Here is a 17339-nt window from a genome sequence, read left to right on the forward strand (position 1 = left end):
CATCTTTTCCTAGCAAAATTTCTCAAGGAAACAGGAGAAAATGACCACACTTTCTTTCTTATCATCTAACTTTTTAATTTTACCAGGCAACTGCAAACAACTTTGGCAGTGGAAAGAGTTCTCCAAGATGTGACTTTCCTACGAGTCCCATAATGTTGTAGAGGAAAGACTCAATTAAACTCCTCACAAAGAGGAGAGGCTACAGGATGAACTCAGATGTCAAAATGAGTGTGTTTGCCCAAAACCACACAGAAACCCTGGCAAGTCAATGAGCACACGGACACCCCCAAACCTGCCCCAGCCATGCAGCCACCCACCCAGCTAATAGCTGGGGGTAGGAGGGAGGGCAGCGCGCGCTGCCTGCTCGGTTTGGAGAGGGCACAGGAAAAATGACACAGTCCAAGAGCTGTGCAGGGAAGGCTCAGACCCAGCTGGGGCCAGTGGCACCCGAGTAGGAGAGCCAGGGTTACCCTGCGTGGGAGACGGGGGGCGGTACACCATGCTGGATGCGTCCACAGAAACCCAGATCTCGTGCTTATAGAGCAGCTCGAGCATACTGCACTGCCAGAGGAGGGGAAGATAGTTTTAGTTTCTTAAGAAAATAAATAAAAAATGAGGAGCTATTTAAATCCTTCTCATTTTCAAAGGAAAAAAATAATTGCTCCAGTACAACAACTTCTAGCTAGTGTAACACAACTCATAAAGAAAGGTACATTGATACTAACCCTACCCCACCCACCTACAGCCCCCAGCAATGCCTGACGTACAACATATACCTGACAACATACAATATACTTTGAGGGCTCATTTACTGAGCAGTGTGTGAAATGAATGCCATTTTTAACCATGTCATGCATTAGCAACCAATTCTACCATGTGCAGGACCAAACACTAATTTTATTCAGCTAAATTTTGTTGTCATACCTGACACAAATCATCTTTATTTAAGACTGCTTGTTACAGAGAAGTTCTGTCAGAAGAGGAACAATGTTCTCCTTCAGAAAAAAGGTAATTAAATTTAAAAAGACTCATAAAAAAGCCTTTTTACATTACATACAAACACAAATGGTAGTATTTGTTTCATGGGTCTGTTACTGATTTTTAAAATGTTGCTGCATCATCCAAAAAGATAGATCAAAATGCAGAAATCAGATGAAATTGCTATTTGCTACACAGAGAAGACCTGCATTATTAATATAAAGAGGACTCCCCACTCAAAGCAGAATTGTGGACATGCCACATAAATTTACCTGTTATGTAGCTGGATTGCTAAGGAAAAAAAACCTTAATGTTTTGCTTGTCTGTCAGAAGTGTTATTCACCCTGCCCAAGTCAAATGAGTATTTTTCAAGGCTGGTTCAAAGTGTTTTCTACAAGATGCTTTCGTAAGGACAGACAAGTACTGCCACATGCTGTCCTGCCCGGCTATCGAGAGGTGGCAGTGCAACACTGGCTTTTGTACTTGAACAACCAGAAAAACACAAAAATGTGTTCAATAAATACACAGCTTGCCTGACGAGGACATGAAACTGAAAAGGGTGCAAAAGGTTCCAGTTTTTTACCAAGATATTGCTTCATCCATTTTTTCAGTGCTTATTGAAAACTCTGTTTCTGTATTTACTCCCCATCACAGGCCCAGTCGCTCAGCCAGTGCCTGGAGACAGCCATCCCCCGGCTATCGCACGGCCAAGGGAAGGGAGTTACTGAGAAGAACAAGCAACACCACTTTCCTTCCCATCCCAAACCCAAACTATCACATTAAAGAGAAAATACAGTAGAAGTACAGATAGGAGAGGACAGAATTACTATTGCCCCTTGAATTGATACCAGGCTTGATTCTGGCTGCTGGGCTTATGCTGCCAGCCCTCGAAAAAGGGGCAAAGGGCTCTGCAGTGTGGCCACCTCCAGCCTCGGGAGCAGACTTTGGAGACAGCTGAAGAAGCAGCTCACAGCTGCGTGAACGCCACTGCACGTGATGGGGAAGCTGCTGGTGTTTCCAGCCCTCAGAATTGTGCTGCCTCCCTCCTTTCTTGCTCACAGCTTCCTGGGAAGTACCAGCAGGAACGACCCGAGACAGTGGCAGCGAGGGGGTGACGGCCAAAAGGCGCAGAGGTGGGATGGAGAGGGACCCGCTGACTCCAAAGCCACCGGCCACGTTGCTCTCAGCGCGCAACACACACAGCCACCCCCTCACTTCGTGCTTAAGTTACAACTTGCCAAGGATGTCTGCCAAAGTACAACAGTAACGGGAAAGAAAATAAACCCGCTAACCGACGAACCACGTGAACTCGATTTTCCCTAATGCCCCAACACAGCCCCAGGGCTTGTTTGGGAGGTGACAGAGAAGATTTCTTAAAAGTGGCACTATATAAATGGAAACAGAAACACAAATGGAGTAGGAAAGGCTGAAAAGAAGAAAATTAGAGGAGAAAAAAAAAATTCATCTTTATGTATGCACCATGCATGTACACACATACCCCACATACTAACAAATCTACTTCATTAATGCTGGTTTAATTTCCCCCAAATCCACTATTTCCACATGCAATTGACTACTTATTTTGGGCACTTAATAGATATTAATATTGATCTTTATTTTAGATACAGCAATTAACCAAAAAGACACAGAAAAATGAGCCAAAACTAAGTAGAAATGACACATTAATTCCTACCAGTCTTAGATTTCTAGTCTAATTTACAAAGGGCCCATTAAAAATATCTCAAGATATTTGCAACTCTATGTCCCAAATCCATTCTGAAAATGTAACAAGATCCTTCAGGTCCTTTTTTCTGGCCCTTATTAAAATTCCAAGTCTTCCTCAAAACATTCTGTGGTTTTACAGGAAATATGGCAAAGCACGATGCACCCACACTACTGTTTTAGCTCCAAGTGCGCTTCTAAAGCAAATCTCTCCCACTTGCCTCTACTTTTGCTTTGCACCTAGGAGCAGTCACAGTGTATGTGAAGCAGATTCCTTATCACTAAAACCAGGATTAAATAAAAAAAAAAAAAAAAAAAAAAACACAAGTAAAAAAGGATGTGCAACAAGGGCTTACAAACCATGTGCAAATTGCTCATGGGCTTCCAGTCCCTGGGACCACACCAGGATCAATATTCACGGACTCAAATCAAAGTCCACTTCAGCACGCCTCCTCTCAGGCTCTCAACCCACACGTGTCCCTGCACTGCTCAGCAATGCTGTAGTGCCAACAAACTGTATTACAGTGTAGGTAACCCACCACCCTGTTCTCCTTCAATCATCCAAACCCACTGAGCCACAGGCACTGGTTATCTGTAGGATCCCCTTTCCGGAGGATGAGCCTGTGGCTTATAACGCCACTATTCAATTAGGATCAGCATAGTATCAAAATATCCCAGGTAATTTTTAATGTTGCTGTAGAAAGTCCCTGAACTCCCAAAATTTATCAGGCGTAAAACATATCAGCCATAAAATAAAAGTCAACTGTCTATACAGGCGCTGACCTCAAGATCTACTCAAGAACTAGATGTGCCACAGGTCAGGAACAAAGTGCTTTAGACAAACTGACCCACTCATTCCAACTCTGAATCCATGTCAGAAATCACACAAAAAGTCATTTGGAAACTACTTTTTTCAAAGGAAATGAGGTTTCTTGTCCCTGAGCCAACACACTAACTCTGACTTAGTTTCCACGTAGCAAAAACGTGCTTGTATTTCTGTAACATACCTACCTCAGACACACCAGCATGCGGGGTCTCACATGGGCTTCTCCAACCTTTGAGGACCATCCACACACTTTCACACTTTGGGTAAAATTTACAAGTAAAATCTCTTACAACAAGATCGAGCTCCACTGTCATGGACACTGGATCTGCAGGCTAATGGATGCCCAACAGTACAAATCTGATTGCATTTCTGACAAATTATTATTCTACTCTGCGTGTTTATGCTAGCTTTGTACTCTTCTTTCAGGTTCATGCCAAATGCTACAGAACAGATGCTGCCCGATATGGCTCCTGGCCTAATAGTTTTTTGTTTTGTTTTTGTTTTTTTTAAACAAACCTGAACTGGCAGAGAAACGTTATACATCAGATTAGCACTTTGTATCTCTTAATCACAGTTTTATAACGCACAGTAGATTTACTGTATCATCAAACAACAGTCTAAAAAAGTAATATTTCTGCAGTTTCAGGTGGGCTCTAACACATCCTAATTAGGTAGGATAACAGAAAAACCTGGCAGGCTGCTGTGAATAGTAATTCCCCAAAACATACCAATCATTAGTTTGATACTAAATATGATATGTTAAAGGAACAGATAATGCTCTGGGTAGCTCTGAAAAATGTTTAATGTTCAGATATAAACAAACTGCTACATTTATCCATGGAAAACAGAAGTCTGGCTACAGAAACAATAAATCTACAACAGAAATACTGTCACACTAGTCATTTTTTCCTCTTTCACAAGAAATCCAGACAAATATTTTGCCAGAATGTGTACACATAGACAGTGATATCATTTTTTTAAACTGCTGCTTAAGAATCTTCCTTTTTTTAGTGACCATGACTGTTAAAAAGAAAAAAGAAAAAGCAAATTATATGACCCAACCCGAGAATGCATAGTTTTTTCATTCCACCCAAAAAAACCTGAAGGTGCGCCCAAGTCCTTTGGAAAGTTTTATTACAATTCTGCTTTACATCTGTATTATCTCTCTTAAAAATAAAAATGAAGTCCTGCATATGATACACAATTCCTCTTCATTATACTTTGCAGCTAACACTGGGAGTCCCTCAGACTGACAAACCCACCTGCTGAACTCGACAGCTGTGTGATTGCTGTCATGGTGGCTCAGGGGACAGACCATACCCCGTAGCCCAGGAAGGTGCCAATACACTAAACTCCACTACTTCTCCAACTGCATCCAGGTCGATTAAGACAGTGAGGCATCAATGCCATCAAGTCTGCTTTCATTTATCAGCTCAGAGGTGCTGAAGGAAGTGAAAAGGGTGTTATTTAAATCCAACCACTCAGACCAGGCAAACTCCCAGATTTGTGAGGTTTCAGCAGGACTTCATTCAGATACCAAATCTGCCATGTGAGTAGCTTGCAGAACTGGAGTTTTAATCCGAGGCTCCACAAAATGCCTTTGCTCATGGCTGCTGTTCTACTAAAGTGCTCTCCAAAGGTGCTTCCCCAAGACATGGTGGGCCCACCCCAAATGGCTGCTGAACCCTTTAGAAACGGTTCACAAAGGAAAACTCGTAAAATAAATTAGCGGTTCCTGTATGTCAAGCATGCAGTGTACGACCAACGTTGTACGTCCTGCTAAGAATTTATTAGACATAAATTTCAATCAAAATTAACATTTTCTCATACTTCAAAATGAAGAAAAAAAAATCTGAGTTTTCTTCAACTTATCAACTACTTGCTTTAAACACTCCTATTTGCTCTTTCACATCTTCACTTGAAAGATGGGGTCCAATATTGTATTGTGCATAATACAAATGAGCCCTTATTAAAGTTCTCCTACTATCTGACAATCTGCAATTAGGAATTCTTTCTAACCTTCTGAATTTAAAGGAAAACGTTTTTTAAATTAAATGCATAAGCTTTGTGGTAATATATTTCAAAATGAAAGTTATCTCATTTTCTGCATTTTTACCTGTGTCTCTAAATTGCTATTATTTAAATGTGCCCTTTTTTATTTTAAGATTCAATAAGCTATGTCAAATGTGAACTTGCATAAAAAATTATCTGTAATTCTACCTAATGAACCTCCTTACTGATTTCCCATATGATCGAGCTTTGCTAGTTTTCCTTCTAGCAATTTAAAACAAGAGATGTTTCTCATGTTCATCTTTTAACTCCACTGCTTTGCTTTTAATCTCGAGAATACTACTTCATTTCCGAATACTAAAAGAGTATTTTTTTTCCTTTCCTCATCTGAATTGTTTTCCTTAGCTCAGGCGATAAATATTTGTATTCCGTACTTCAGCTTTAGTGACCTAATTTATGGCAACAGTCCCTGTCTTTCCATGCCAATTTGAGAGTATGAAGTATACAAGATGACAAAGCCAGTTTGAAATTTTCTGAAGAAGAATTACAACCCTGAAAGGGGGGGGGGGGGGGTAGGAACAACAACAAAACCACACAAAACCTTAGCTAAAAATAAGTTACTGTCTACTTATCTGAGTACTCAGTCTCCAGAAACGCCAAGCACAGTCCTGAGTACTATTACAAAATAAGCTGTAGATGAAGCCCATTTGCTGGTTTTGCCTAGAGCAAAGTAGTATTTAATTACTGAACTATGAACCTCCTCCCCAAAGTCATATGCTGTGTGACCCAGGAGACAGGGATTCCGGATGTTACAGCAGAGACACAAGTGACAGTATATTCAGTATCGTATTTCCAGGGCTATGGCTACAAAGCTGTAAACTTGTTTTCTAGCATTAAAAATACGTATTCCTGGACAGCTATAAGCTGCAGTGATTCTTGGCAGCCCTATTTTGTAAATCCCTAGACTGACCAAAGAAACAGGGATATTTCTGGGAATGACACTTTATTCAACACTCTTTAGGTTCTTAAACGTCTTTTTTCCTTGTTACAGTGCAACACAAGAAGAAATTATGTGTTTGGGGGAGATTTTTCTCCTTATTTCCTGTATCAGACTTTGGTACTTTAAAGACTTTTCAACTGTTTGGGGAACAACAGGAATGGACATTTCTTTCCAGGCACAACTTTTCTGCATGATAATTACAACCCTGTTGAAATGGAGGCATTTCTGATACATCTTTCTTCAGGAGCAAATATGTTATTCCTTCAAAATTTAAAAGCCAAACCCAGCTGCTCAGAACATACAACCATATGCCAGTAAAACCACCAACAGAAAGTCCTGACTCAATTCTGACCACTTCATGAAAGCCCAAACATCTCATCTCGCTCCCCTGAAGGTGGCCAAGGAGAGGGCTTTTAATCACAGAGCTCAAGTCCACACATGCAGGCAAACTAGGATTAAAAGAAAATCATCCAGAAGAAGTAGTAGTTAAAAAGTTAAATCACCACCCTCTTTCAATACTTAAATCATTTTCAGAGCACGCCAGGAAATGTAACCAACCATTATGAAACTCTCCTTGATTAAACACCTAATCCAAACCAAAGGCATTCTTTGGAAATGAAGAACCCATGGCTTGATGGGATGACATTCAGGATTAGACTGTCCTACCTGGACACAAGCTGAGCACATGCCTATAGCAGCAAAACTGGAAATGCAGCATTTCTAGAACTGATTAGAAACAGACACCCTCTGACTGATGACCAGAATTAGCACATTTACCTGGGGAAGTAGCAGTATAGGTTTGGCCAGTAAGGATTACTTCACAAAATGACCTGCAAAGTACACCTGTAGGCTCTGTATACTAAATATATCTACCACTGTAATGGAGAGAGAAGTACCAGACAGACAAATGCTTGTCATTACTCCCTGGAGAGACATCTGTCCCCCAAAAGGGAAAATTTTCTTACTGGAAGGGCCATCACGAGAACAGTGGTAACATCAAGCAAGCTGTAGAGCTTCCATTCTAAGGCCATTAGAAGGATGTTCCTTTAGACAGAGTTACAATCCTTCAGGAATACCTAATTTAAATAAATTAAGACTTTTGCAATCAAACTTATAGACCCTGTCTCAAGAAGGCTTTGTAAAATTGTTAAATGCTAAAATAATGGCCTACTAACACTCTCTGGATCTAGACACAGAATAGTGGTAGGTTGCTGGAATCAAGTGCAAGCAAGATGAAAACTGGAAGAAGCATTATCTGCTACATTGTTTAAAATCCCGTGCAATATACCTCTTCTGCATGCACCGTTTTAAGCATGCAACTATATGACTGCTGATCTGTGCTGCATTAAAGCCTCAGCAAAAAATTAGCTATGGATGAATGTGGGAGCACACACATTAATCCTCGTTTGGATCAAACTGTGTGAAAATTTCAGCAAAAATGATCGAGAAGAGCTCTTGAGTCGGTCAAAATGAGCTCTATCAAGAGTTTCTGGTAAGACTAAGGTAGGGGAAGAACAATGTCCAAAAAATGCCTCTATTTGTGACCACACACCATTGAAAATAAGCACAAGTACTACGGTTCAAGCTTTTTGATCAAAAATGTGTAGAAATGAAACAGTTAAACGGAGTTAAAGATCTCCATACTGTGCTAAGTTTCTGCTCTCAGCCAATTTATTCTCATTTTCACTGCTGGAAAACTCACTGAATAACACGGCCTGTAAGTCTGATCAAGAACATTCCATTTTTTCCAATACGCTGTTCCTGATGTTCCCACAATAGATCATTCAGGGCTCTAAGGGACTGTGTCAATTGAATTGAATGATGTGGTCGCCTGCTGGTACATAAATGCAAAGGCAAAGCTGAGGGGGTTTATTTTCAAAACAGGAGACATTGATTCTGTGACAATGTTCCATTACCCTGACTTTATTTCTATTAGAGACAGTGATTACATCTACATCAATTGCTTGAGCTGATGGATATTGGTGCACTAACAGTGACACAGTTTTTCACTATGCTGCTGCTGCTGACCTGCATACTGATGGCTTACAAAAAAAAGATTCATTCTGAGCTTGGACTAACACTACTCATTTGTCAATTAAAAACTACTGAAGTTTGAGCAGACTTTTGTAATTAGTTGGTTTTCAGCTGTCTGTGGTTTTGGCTTTTTTGTGTGTTCTGGAAATCTTATTGTGGAGCGGTGATTAGTGACCATGTAGCCTGGCACAGATTCTATTTGTTACGATTAAAATATTTATATTGCTACCTGATGGTAATAAACAGCATATGCAGTTCTTACAAGCAGCTGTGGAAAGATATCTCTGCACTCCTACAACAGCATCCCTATCTTGACTGGGGATTTTTTCATATGGGTGTATGGACTCCTCTTCCATTTCCCAGTACTGCCACCCTTTTAGCTTCTATTTGTTGTACTTGCTATCTTTCCCAAGCTGGTGATCCATCTTCTGGCTTTCATCCCGATCTGACATACAATCTTGAGCCTGTGGGTCACGCATTTGCCCTGGGTTTCACCTCTTCACCATGCACAGCCTACACGTTCTCTGCACTCCTGAATTCATCTCTCCAACAGCTTTCAAGAGCACTGACTTTATCTGTACTTCCTTCAGTCATTTCTTTTTCTACATTCTTCTTTCACTACTTTTCCATTACAACACATGAGTTGCTAACATTTTGCACACATAAACTCTGGTGGTTGAAAAAAATTCAATTCATCTTCAACAACAGTGATTTCTATTCCAACTAAGCCTTGTTCATTTTATTTGTTCTTGTTTGTTTAGCCTTGTGCCCTGAGTCACGTCCTGAAGTGCCTGCAGGAGAAAGGCCTTTATCTGACTCGCTTCACTGTATTTACCACAGTGGGTTCCCTCATTCTTCATTAGGAAGTTTTTTTAACGCTGCCATAACAACAACAAACTGTGGTGACTTGGAGTTATACCTATGCAGAGTAACAAAGCACAGCAGAGACTGGAGTTAGCAGCATCTAAACGAGCAAACAGCACGCCTGCAAGAGCCAACCAGCATCTTCTCAAGGCGCCCCTCCGCGCCATGACATCTACAACTCCTGTCTGCATAAGGCTGGGCACCTCCTTGCTGAAGTCCATTCCATACTATGAATCTATAATTTTTCCATAACCAGAAGTGAAACAAAAAGACCCCAAATCTTCCTCTGTGGTGTGCCCTGGTACTTGTGAGGCTGAGCCTGTCGGGACCCCAAGCAGCCCTTGCTTAGGAGATCTGAGAGCATTTGGCTGTACAGCAATGAATTTTGTTAGAATAAGTTTTGAAACACTCATTAGAGGCCACTGCTGCCTCATGGGTTTTGGAGTAGGTCTCTTTTGTGAAGTACTAGGGGTTTATGTTTTATTAAGGTTGCTATCATTGCTCAGGCAATTATCCTAAACTCCTGCAGGTCTTTGGGCCCTGGTTCGTCTTTCCCAGCAAACAACCAATGACAAACTAAAACCAAAACGTACTGACATTGGTCTGGAGACAGACAGCTACATGAACACGACCTTTTCCAACAAAGGTTCCATTCACTCATTTGCCCTGCCCTTGGTGTATGAGCCTGAACGCTCTCACCTCAGCTTTTTAGTACCTACAAAACTAATTATCAAGTGCAGGTTTTATTTTCAGCATAGAAGTTCACAGAACTACCCTATAAATAATTGTAACCACATAAACAGAGAAAGAGAAGCATTTCCTGCAGTGGAAGTCCCAGGAGAAGGGGCGCTCTCTCTGTGTGTGAGCATCTTGCCCAACTCCTACATTACTTTAGAAAAGATCTTGGATTATCAGGCACAGCACATAACTTCCACAGTGTTGGGGATATAAACATGCAATTTGATTAGGGGAAAAAAAGGAGAGACAGTAACGAGGTGCTCTATTCACAGAGCAGGTGAAGAGGGTTTGATCTATTCTAAACGCAAATAAACCCGGCTTATTTCCCCATTGTAAGACTAGTCTTATATGCCTTTCCCATGAGAAAAGAGGGTTTGGAATTATGTACTCTGGCAGCATCTAGTTTGGGGATAACAAATAATTTTTCTGAAATTCCTTTGTGAGTGCGTGAAAGCTGCCAATTTTTTCCTGAGGCAGATGTTTTGTTGAATACTAACAGCTTCAAGTCCACTGTTTCTGAAAAATGAAGGATGAAATGTAAAACCCCTGTGAGAAAATACCATAATGGGGTGAAAAAAAGAATAAAACCCCTAACAACCTTACAGGACACAGAGAAGATGCTTCAGTTACAATTTATTACAATTTTCAGTCAGGAAAATATAAACTGTTAACAAGGAAAGATATCACCTCCAGTTTTAGTGGTCATTAATCAAGAGCAACTACATCAGAACCTGCTATTTACTGAAGAGGCCAGCTTTATTTATTTTTTAAATTGGGATGAAGAAAAAGCAAACAGTGCCCTTTGGATAGGGAAAAGAATGAATTAATTACACTAAGAATGCAGGGTTTGGTTGTGGGTTTTTTTAACAAAAAACCTGACTACTTCTGACCACTTGGGACAAGGCCAGTATTACTCATGAGTTGTCGACTGACCGCAAACAGGTAGATTGGTACTTATGAATGTTAACAGTAGAAATACACTGTGCTTTAGACATGTTTTTCTCTATTAACCCAGATATTAAATATGTCTAGAATCTAACTGCAGTTCGACAGCAGAATTTGGTATTGAAAATATGTGCTAGCATTCACCATATTTAGTGTTCAAAGTTCTCTACAGCCACGAGACATATCCTAAAGCCTGGAATAAATTAAATATAAACTGACAAGTTCTTTCTAGCCCCAAGATGTTCACCTAAAAGATTTAAAGATGTGTAACTCATGATTGACTGTAGCATTATACATGAATAGAGAGTTTTAAAGAAGGCTTAAGAAAGTTTACCCTCAGATTAAAAACCCAACTCTTTCCTTTAACCAAGCATTTTCACATCGAGCCCTGTTTACTAAAGCAGCCTGAAATGAGCCTGTGGGAATCTTCAGGTAGATAATCATTATGAGTTCAGCACCTTAAAAAGCAAAAAAACACCCCCACCTTTCACAAAAGTAATAGATAATGTGCATCTGCAATTGGTTATATGAACGTAAAAAAAAACTTGTGAATCTACGTTAGACATGTTGACTCCCATTCTCCTCCATTATCCCTGCCTTATTAGATTGCTAATCTGCAACACATCTTTTTCTTATAACCGCTCCACTGATACCACCTACAACACCACTTTTATTCCCAAATGAAACCAAATGCAACAGTATTAAAAAGTGCAAACCACAGCTCTGAGTCTTTAAAAGCTGTCTTAGAATTGTAGCACACTTTTGTTCAAGAATAATCAAACTGCAGTATCTGAGCTTAAATTACAGAAATCAGTTACTAATGCAAACAAGATCAAGTGCAAAAGGGCAGTACAAAACCACCTTCACACAGGCTTTTCTTTTTAATTACAGACTAATTAGCAAGAAGAAATTATTAAATCAGAGCATTCCTCAGAAAAGAGAGATGTACTAATTAAAATTAATTTAATGCTTACAAATTTATTTTAGAAAAATGACCACTGAAGTGGATCAGAAACCAACCGTACTTACTTTAGCACCTCAAGATTTAACCTCAAGTAGACTTTGAAATTAGGTAGCTGAATTTTCCAGAAGCACCTAAATCACCTATAAGCAGCTACTGGAACTGACTTCTAACAAACAGGATGTGAAGTACTTGTCTTTTCTGGGTACTTCCTAAGACCAAGTTGATGCATCTCTCAAAACTCATGAAATAAATTAAGAAACAAACAGTGACAAACATTATTTTTGGTATTGAAAGAGTCAAAGCTCTTCTTATCTGTTAAATTAAAATCAAGTATTACAGTAAGAGTTTAATATCCATGATCTTAGTCTTCTGAAGGAGACTGGGCATGGCTGCTCATGAAAACGACCAACTGCAACTGCAGACAGCACACAATGATTCAGCTGTCTTAGGCTGTGACACAGCATGATCAACGTACTTGTCCTATTTTCTATTTACAACCTAAAATAAAAAAAATGTGAGACCAATGTAAAATTCTCATTTCTTCTTTCACTGCACTATAACCAACCTACAATATAGATGTGATCTATTAAGAAGTAATAGAGAATAAAGCAACAACAACCTATGCAACATCTCAGAGATGCTGCACCAGTCAAGGCAGCTGAGCAAGCAGGCATGTGTGCCCGAGACAGCTCTGGAAGTGGCAGCCCAGAGGCATAAAGGCTGTTGGCGTAGGTCGCAAGGGCACAGTACTGCTTTACTTTTACCGAAATAAAAGACTGGACATTCCTGGACCACCATCCTGTAATCGTTGGTTTCTCACAGCTGTCATTGCCTCCATCACACATGGTCAAGGAGGCAGTGAGGCAATAACTAAAGAAAGAGAGAGACAATGAAATGACTTGCATAGCCCGTGACCCAGCTTCCCTGTGAGACTGGACACTCAACTACACAAAAAGTTGAGCTGCAGACACGAGACCCTTCTGGGGACACAGGTAGCTCCGACAAAAATACCTCGTCCCCAGTAACTCTGCAACGAGGGCCAGATTGTTTTCCAAGCCTGCAAGTATCTCTTTCCTTAATTTATGTAATTTTCAGTTTCTGTTACAATAATCACCTTCAGTGCAGACATTCAGTCTCTGAATCTCTACATCCTACTCTGAACCACAGCTCAAAGTTTGACTGTGTAAGTTGTCATGAGCAAAAACTATACTGCCTAAGCCTTAGTGCTATGTATTTTGGCAGAGAATGCCTCCATCTATATTAGCTATACCCGAATTTCCATAGAAATAGTATTGATTTTTCCCTTCAAGTATATACATTTAATGAAAAACTCACTCATGCCTCCAAATGTTGTCTAGACATTAAGATGGTCCCCCTTGCTGCCTTCAGCATCCGCTTATTTTTTTTTCTTTAAATGAAGCTGTATCAAGGGTCTTCTGGCAGAATATTAAGAATAGCATATATGCTGAGGTGATATGCCTATAGTACATAGAAAAGACATGCAATACAGTCATCATCCTTGACCAGATTTTCCATACCCTGCAATGTATCTTTTTTTTTTTTTTTTTTACTGGGAGCTGTTCCAATATCCGAATCATCAAGAGCAGTCTTTTAAAAAGCGCCCTGAAAAATAAAAACAAGCTTCTTTCCTTGCCTGTTGAAAACGGAATATTTTACCTAACTCAAATTATTCTAGACTAAGGACAACTTTGAATGAAAGCCAAGTTCTGATACTTCATCAGTGTTTTAAGTCTAGAGGCTTATTTATACTACTGTGAAGGAAAAATTTCCAGAGATCTGATGAACATGCCTGCCATAACACAGCCCTGGACAGCTCCTACACATTGTAAAGTCACCTGTTATCTGTAGAAGCAATTGCATTGTTGGTCTTAGAAGATTTCGGAAGCGTAACAAATGTTCTTCTTGCTAATTTGGCACTGTACAGAGGGTCTGACTAGTAAAAGGAACATGAACACACCTGTAGAGGGATACACAATGAGTTTCAAACAAATATTAAAAGATGGTTTAAAAGAACACTACTTCTGCTTTACTGTATAGCACATGGAAAATAAAAAAGCTATACCAAAGCAGCCCGTTGCATACAAAGTTTTTGTTTTGTGAGGGAAGCATCCTACAAAGCTGAGTGCCTATACACACATATAAAAACCTTAAAATTTAAAACTGTTGACTTTGTACAGTAGAAGCAGGAGAGTCTACTAAAGAAACTCTTATCAAGTGGGCCGAAAGTCACAAAGGATCCAATTAAGATAAAAAGTTCAAACCCAGGACATTTCCTCTTCTTTCTGACTGCTTAGGCCAACATCAGACATCTGTTCTCACTAATTTTTTAATTAATCCCCCTTGAAGCAAACTATTCAAAACCCCAGATACATCACCCATCCGATAAGGATTTCCCCCCACTCCCCCATTAGAAGGTGCTAACTTGAATTAAACAGTCTCCTCTACTGGGGCAGCTGGAAACACGATCATTGCTTTGTCTAGGGAAAAGAGTTTTGCTTAGTCAAGTTAAAACATCAGCAGAGATGGAAATACACCATGTCTTATAACTGCAGGCTACTATTACATAGGCAGCTGCACTGAAATGGTCTTCAAATTGTCCCACAAATGACCTCTACTCTATCCTTTGCAGAATTAAGCAATCACAGTAACTACTTCTGATAGTTCAGATTTAAACAAATTAGATAGGACAGCTTTTCAGAAAAAGAAACCCACCGTGTTAGGTTATCTTTACCTTATTTCAAACACTGGAATAACAGGTTCCACGCATGAAAAATTCTACTCGCCCATTTCCAGTAATAGGAGCATTATTTGAAAATAAAGAGATGATTGAGAGGAAGAAGTCCATGACTTCTCCATATGGCATTATACTTTAATAAGTACTGCATAAATTGCTTACAACATTTTGAAAAATTTTCGGTATTTCTCAGACTCCAAAGCTCACATCATCCTTCTTTTCTTACAATATTTATAAAGCTGTGATGTCTTTACTTTGCAGAATTGCCGTTTAACATTCTTGACTAATGCTACTCAAAACTTCACAATGCCGTTTCTCTCATATAAATCTGAAAACCTATTTTCTTCTACTCCAAGATTTAGGAACTCTAATGTAAGTCTACATGCATGATTTGTGCATGCTCAAGGTATTATGAACCTACAGGGCTGGAAACCATACAGTGTGAATAGTACCATGCCCAAATATTTTAGACAGACCAATCTAATGCAATGGCAGCAGAGAAAATCACTTCAGTCTTTACACCAATTCACTCGTGTCTTCAAACAGCATCCTTTTGCTTCCCTGATTTATCAGCTTTCAGAGCCTTCTCAAGCAAGCGCCCTTCCCAATATCTCCAACACAGAAAGACCTACTACTAGTTTCCTAGGCTGACTAGAGAATCTTATTGAGAAGTTCCTGTGCACCCCACCTTGTTTTTAGAAGAAAAAAAAAAAAAAAAGAGCTTGTGAAACTATACATAGAATACAAATCAATCCAGAAGATTATTTAAACATATTCTAGTCCCACTGGCTTCAATTGCTTAAGTGATTTGTTGGAGCAGAGCCAGCACAGTAGTTCCCTGCAAGAGCAAGGCTATAAAAACCAGTCAGCAATATCCTTCTCTACCTTGTGGGGTTCTACTTGCAACATAAGGTTTGTTACCACAAACTCCCTCTGTCTTTGAGTGCCCTCTATAGACCTAAAATAGTACCCAAATAGAGCTCGCTAAAAACTTTAAGGGATTGTGATTATTTTTTTTTCTTAAAAAGACAGGGAAAAAAGAAAAGGCATCTGCTACACCCACAAGACATTTGTTAAATTACAGCATATATTAAAAATTCTACAGATATAAATGTGGTATCAGTTATCTACTGCTGACAGAACAAATACTCAATTGTGCCCTTGCACAATACTTAAGCATGGCTGTTGGTAGACTGGTTCAGAATGAATTTTCCCTTTATTAGAAAAAGGTAATCTCATGTCCCTTGCAACTCTAGCCATGAAGAAGACATAAGAAAATATGTTTAAAGAAAGTATGCAAAAATCAAATTAAATGATAGAGGGATTGCAGTTACATACATTAAAAAAAAAACAACTGCAAAATCATGACTGTACATTAAGGAGACTAGTAACAGTACATGGTCTGGATATTTGCCCTCTGAACCACATATTCATGTTTTTCTTTAGAAAGCCAAGGTTTTAGCACTTGAAGAAAACCATACTATAATCAAAACACAGTAACTTTCCCCCCTTTTTTTAAAAACTGATATACACTAAGGCAATAGTGACTCCATGCTTCAAGTAGACAATACAGTTTTTACAAGGTGTTTTGTCAAAAGGTCTATTTATTAATCTTTCCATGCTTCGAATTGCTGTGTCAGATCATAACAACTCTCAATGGAATGAATATGGGTTTACACATGAGACAGCAACAGCTCCAAAAGGAGCTGTTAAAGACCACTGAATGAAAGAACACTTAATGTAAAGATTCAGCAGACTGCAGAAACCGACACCTAACAAATACTGTAAATGCACGTAATTGCAATTACTAATACTAAATTGTACCAAACTATCAGTCCACTTTTATGACAAATAAATAGATAAATCATTGAGTGTCCTTACCAGAACTACTCTCTGAAACCCCACAAAATTGTGATGTGGCAGCAGTACAGCCCTTGGTATTACACCACCTGTAACACAAACCATATTATGATAGTTTCTATAAATATTTATTTTAAAAGGATGAAAAAAGGATAAAAGCTATTTTTCTACCAGTCTTTTTACTGAAAGCATTAAAACAACATTCAGTTTCCTACTGATTACAATATATGCTTAGATAAGAAAATAAACGAACAAAAATTAAAGACCATCTTTTGATTACTTACATGTAATTAATTTTAAAAAGTATCAGGCACAGTTTCAACTCTATCCTCTTCTCACTCTTTTAATTGAAAACAAAACCCTACCAGAGAATAAAGGATTAGCTTTAAAGAAATTTCTGTTCTTTTTGGCTGCCAATATTGACCAAGGGGAACTTTATGAGAATCCAGATTAAAGTTTACAACGGCTGTGTATTGATGCAGTAGCTTATTGTAGTGTTAGCTAAAGTATACAACTAAAATGATTCAATAGCAAGATAAAAAATAGGAAACGCAAGGCCATGATCAAACCACCCAATGTTTTCAAAATTGACCATTTTGGATCCGAATTTAACACCAACAAATTAAAAAGAATGTGTTATATG

The 17339-nt window shown here is 39.2% G+C and overlaps 1 protein-coding gene across 5 annotated transcripts in view; it reads right to left on the minus strand.

Annotated features, from left to right (window-relative positions):
- Nucleotides 1–17339, minus strand: part of TBL1XR1 (TBL1X/Y related 1) — a 119174-nt gene that overhangs the window by 24598 nt on the left and 77237 nt on the right. For 2 of the 5 annotated variants that reach the window (XM_074878522.1, XM_074878525.1), the window contains exon 3: nucleotides 16718–16785. The exons of 2 other annotated variants lie outside the window; for them this stretch is intronic. The gene's annotated coding sequence lies outside the window, so the exon portion shown is untranslated. Of the gene's footprint in view, nucleotides 1–13937; nucleotides 14060–16717; nucleotides 16786–17339 lie in introns of all 5 variants that reach the window. One more of the 5 variants, XM_074878524.1, reaches the window with a different exon arrangement.

Source organism: Strix uralensis, chromosome 9 (assembly GCF_047716275.1).
Source record: "Strix uralensis isolate ZFMK-TIS-50842 chromosome 9, bStrUra1, whole genome shotgun sequence".
NCBI lineage: Eukaryota > Metazoa > Chordata > Aves > Strigiformes > Strigidae > Strix > Strix uralensis.